The 5,251-nt window shown below is 40.3% G+C and overlaps 1 pseudogene; it reads right to left on the bottom strand.

Moving 5' to 3' along the window:
* Nucleotides 1–751: 751 nt before the first annotated feature.
* LOC129644956 (phosphatidylinositol N-acetylglucosaminyltransferase subunit P-like) lies at nt 752–1,208 on the bottom strand (annotated as a pseudogene).
* Nucleotides 1,209–5,251: the final 4,043 nt, after the last annotated feature.

Below are 5,251 nucleotides of genomic sequence, written 5' to 3' on the forward strand. Positions count from 1 at the left end.
TAATGGAGTGGATTGCCACTATTCTCCAGGGGATCTTCCTGACCCAGGGATCAAACCTGGGTCTCCTACATTGTAGGCAGATGCTTTATCATCTGAGTCACCAGCGAAGGTCCTGTATACTATGCTATACAAATATATATACTATATACTACATATATATATATATATATATTTCTCATAATACTGTGTGTGCTTAGTTGCTAAGTCATGTCTGACTCTTTGCGACCCCATGGACTGCAGCCCTCCAGGCTCCAATGTCCCTGGGATTCTCTACGAAAGAATACTGGAGTGGGTTGCCAGGTCCCCATCCAGGGGAATCTTCCCAACTCAGGGATCAAACCCAGGTCTCCTGCATTGCAGGTGGATTCTTTACTGCCTGAGCCACCAGGAAAGCCCAAGAATACCGGGTGGGTAGCCTATCCCTTCTCCAGGAGAACTTCCCAACCCAGGAATCGAACCAGGGTCTCCCGCATTGCAGGTGGATTCTTTTTTAGCCAATCTCCAAGGAACCCCCATAATACTATATATATACAGTATATAAATAGCCTCCAGCTTTGTCACTGGACTCCACTCCTCCTGAATATATTCTTTATTTATTATTATTATTTTACCATTGAAACCTTTATGTCAAAAATTTATAATATATATGTTTGTTATATATATTTTTATTAGTTTTTAATATTTTGTTATTAGTTATTAATATATAAATGTTTGTTATTAGTTCACATATAATTAAGTTCTTGGTGTAAAGTTACTTGGCTTCAAGAAATAACATTTGGTTTACTTCACTAATAGGAATATCTCTTAGTGCTGGGATGGCCTCTTATTGGTCTTTCTTGTGCTGTTGGTTTTCGGCATAGTTATCTGTGGTATTATGAATGGAGTCAAGTGGAGAGGTACTCATCATGTTTATTCCAAATAAGAGGACGTAACCGATGACTACGGTAATGAGGAGATACACAGGCAGAGCAACGGCCCATTACTTTTGAGGCCAATAAGTTAAGCCTAAGGAGTTTAGCCAAGATTCAGGAATAAAAGCCCACACAAGATACAGTATGAAGCCAAATTGGGAGCTTAAGAAAAGAACAAAACCATAAATCGCTCTTTCTGGCAACGGCGACGGTGAATTTTCCACCATTTTCCCCGTGGCTTTAGATATTCTTGGGTCCTCCAAGCGCCAACTCCCGCAGCGGCACGTTCGGCCACCTCAGGGCCTCAGCCTCGGTGCAGGCGCGGACTAGGGGAGCCGCAGGAGGGCGAAAGAGGACCCGAGTATATTCTTTAGTATTTCACAGGAGAATGCTAAGAACAAATATTTAAAAATAATTTTGATTGCATCACCTCCTTGTTTAAGCACTTAATATTGTGACCCATATATATTAAAAGCAGACTACCACATAGTTATTTTATGTATCACCAAGTTTAAAAACGCTACAAAATAATTCTTTCTTATTAGACTTTTTCTATCTAAAGACACTTTTAAATTTATTTGGCCAGATTTTTATTATATATCATTTCTGTAAATGCACAAGGAAGAAAATACAAGCTGTTGGTACTGGCAATACAATTATGTAACAATCCCCACTATAGGACTCTGTAAATTGAAAGATACATTCTGATGCTAGAATTGTAAAAAATGTACATCCTAGAATCAGTAAAAGATGGTGACTGTCCACCATATGACCCAGCAATTGCACTCTTTGGTATTTACTCAAAAAAGTGGAAAATTTATGTCTATGCAAAAATTTGCAGACATATTTATAGCTGCTTTCACCATTGCCAAGATTGGAAGCAACCAAGTTATCCTTTAGTAGGTGAATGGATTAAAAAAAAAAAACAAAAAACTGTGATATATCCAGACAGTGAACTAATATTCAGCACTAAAAATAAATGAGCTATGAAGTCATGAAAGGGCATGAAGGAAAATTAAATGCATATTTCTAAGTGAAAGAAGCCAACATGAAAAGGATACCATATGATTTCAACTATGAATATGACATTCTGGAAAAGGTAAAACTATGGAGACAGTAAAATGATCAGTGGTCATCGGGGTAGGGGGTCAGGAGAGTAACTGTGGGAGGGTGGTGACCATGGGGAAGGGTATGCATGTGTTGGGATAGAAGGAGTATGGGAAATCTCTATGTCTTTCCCTGAATTTTATTGTGAATCTTAAATGTCTCTCTCTAAAAAAAAGTTAAGTTTAAAGTTAAAAAATATGGTGAATACTAGTTTCATAACTCACTCTCCTCCTCCTCAGCCCTCTCACCTTTTACATAGGAAAAATAAAGTGTGAATCCCTCAGCTTGACATTCATGAATTTTCATTTCATAGTATGGCTCATAACTAAGTTTTTAACCTAACTTCTTTCCATTCACTAGTGTGTCGACATATGTGCACTTTCACACTCCTCTGCTTTTTGTCCCTTTCCTTCTCTCTCTAATGTCCTAGATTTAATGCCTCCTTTGTTTCCTCTCTCCATCCTAACAGTCCTAGTTCCTCCCTACTGTCCCAATAGCATTATCTGCACACTGATGGTGTATGGTTTGATCTCCTTGTTCTGTAGTTAGTAGAATACATGCCATTGACCAAGTCTTTGTACAGGGCCTGGAGGAAAGGAGATGCTTCATAAACATATTTTGACTGAATTGAACTAAAATAAATTGGGAAGAAATTAATTCAAGGATAAAATAGTAAAATACATACAAAGCATTCTATCATTATCATCATCATGAACCAAACAAGACCATCTATCTGTATTTAAAATGATTAAAAATAGGCCTTGCCACTGTAGTGACAAGCTTAGTGTTTAATATTTTTTTCTTTTTCTCAGGTGAAAACTTGCTAGGCAACTAGGAGTGATACTAAAAGTCTTAGACAGGGAGCAGTGGCTGAAGGTCCCTGGGCTGCCTCAAGTTTATAGCATTGGGCTTCTCCTTTACCCCACATCCAAGGGCAAAGGAGAGGCCCCAGCAAGATGGTAGGAGGGGCAAAAATGCATTTAGAATCAAACCCCATGCCTTCCAGAGACACTCAGAGAGCTCAAACATACTTTGTGTGCACCGGGACCCAGAGACCACACAGAGATTGAGAAAGAACTGTGTTTGAGTTCTCCAGCAATGGACTGCTGCAGGGGCAGGGGCTCTGGGTGCAGACTTGGGTATGGTATAAACCCTCCTGGAGGAGGTCACCATTAACCCACCATAGAGTTGCCAGAACTTACACTGAACTGGGGAAACAGACTCTTGGAGGGCACAAACAGAATCTTGTGCACACTAGGATCCAGGAGAAAGGAGCAGTGACCCCACAAGAGACTGACCCAGACTTGCCCGTGAGAGTCCAGGAGTCTCCCAAGGAGATGGGTCAGCGGTGGGAGCTTTGAGTGTAGCAGTGCATGCTTGGGACCTTTTGAAGGAGGTCAACATTTTCTTAATTACCTCCACCATAGTTTGGCCTCAGGTCAAATAAAGGGAGGGAAGACAGCCCAGCCCTTCAATAAAAAATTGGATTAAAGATTTACTCAGCATGGCTCTGCCTATCAGAACAAGACCCACTTCCCCCCTCAGTCAGTCTCTCCCATCAGGAAGCTTCCAAAAGCCTCTTATCCTTCTCAGTCAGAGGAAAGACAGAATGAAAGCCACAATCACAGAAAATTAACCAGTCTGATCACATGACCACAGCCTTGTCTAATTCAATGAAACAATGAGCCATGCCATGTAGGGCCAACAAAGATGGACGGATTATGGCAGAGAGTTCTGACAAAATGTGGTCCACTGGAGAAGGGAATGGCAAACCAGTTCAGTATTCTTGCCCTGAAAACCCCATGAAAGTATGAAAAGGCAAAAAGATAGGACACTGAAAGATGAACTCTCCAGGTAGGTAGGTGCCCAATATGCTACAGGAGATCAGTGGAGAACTAATTCCAGAAAGAATGAAGAGACGGAGTCAAAGCAAAAACAACACCCAGTTGTGGTTGTGACTGGTGATGGAAGAAAAGTCTGATGCTGTAAAGAGCAATAATGCATAGGAACCTGGAATGTTAGGTCCATGAATCCAGGCAAATTGGAAGTGGTCAAATAGATGGCAAGAGTGAACATAGACATTTTAGGAATCAGTGAACTAAAATCGACTGGAATGGGTGAATTAAACTCAGATGACCATTACATCTACTACTGTGGGTAAGAATCCCTTGGAAGAAATGGAAGAGCCATCATAGTCAACAAGAGAGTCCAAAATTCAGTACTTGGATACAATCTCAAAAATGCCAGAATGATCTCTGCTCATTTCCAAGGCAAACCATTCAGTATCATAGTAATCCAAGTCTATGTTCCAACCAGTAATGTTGAAGAAGCATTCCAATCAGTAATGCTGAAGAAGTTGAATGGTTCTATGAGTACTTACAAGACCTTCTAGAACTAACAGCCAAAAAAGATATCCTTTTCATTATAGGGGACTGGAATGCAAAAGTAGCAAGTAAGAAACACCTGGAGTAACACGCAAATTTGACCTTGGAGTACAGAATGAAGCAGGGCAAAGGCTAACAGAGTTTTGCCAAGAGAATGCACTGGTCAAAGCAAACACCCTCTTCCAACAACACAAGAGAAGATTCTACACATGGACATCACCAGATGGTCAATACCAAAATCAGATTGGTTATATTCTTTGCAGCCAAAATGGAGAAGCTCTATATAGTCAGTAAAAACAAGACTGGGAGCTGACTGTGGCTCAAATCATGAGCTCCTTATTGCCAAATTCATACTTAAATTAAAGAAAGTAGGGAAAACCACTGACCATTCAGATATGACCTAAATCAAATCCCTCACGATTATACAGTGGAAGTGACAAATAGATTCAAGGGATTAGACCTGATAGAGTGCCTAAAGAACTATAAACAGAGGTTCATGACATTGTACAGGAGGCAGTGATCAAGACCATCCCCAAGAAAAAGAAATGCAAAAAGGCAAAATGGTTGTCTGAGGAGGCCTTACAAATAGCTGAGAAAAGAAGAAACGCAAAAGGCAAAGGAGGAAAGGAAAGATATACCCATTTGATTGCAGAGTTCCAAGGAATAGCAAGGAGAGATAAGAAAGACTTCCTCAGTGATCAGTGCAAAGAAAGAGAGGAAAAATATAGAATGGGAAAGACTAGGGATCTCCGCAAGAAATATAGAAATACCAAGGGAAAATTTCATGCAAACATGGGTTCAATAAAGGACAGAAATGGTATGGGCCTAACAGAAGCAGAAGATATTAAG

Source organism: Bubalus kerabau, chromosome 2 (assembly GCF_029407905.1).
Source record: "Bubalus kerabau isolate K-KA32 ecotype Philippines breed swamp buffalo chromosome 2, PCC_UOA_SB_1v2, whole genome shotgun sequence".
In the NCBI taxonomy this organism is placed as follows: Eukaryota; Metazoa; Chordata; class Mammalia; order Artiodactyla; family Bovidae; genus Bubalus; species Bubalus kerabau.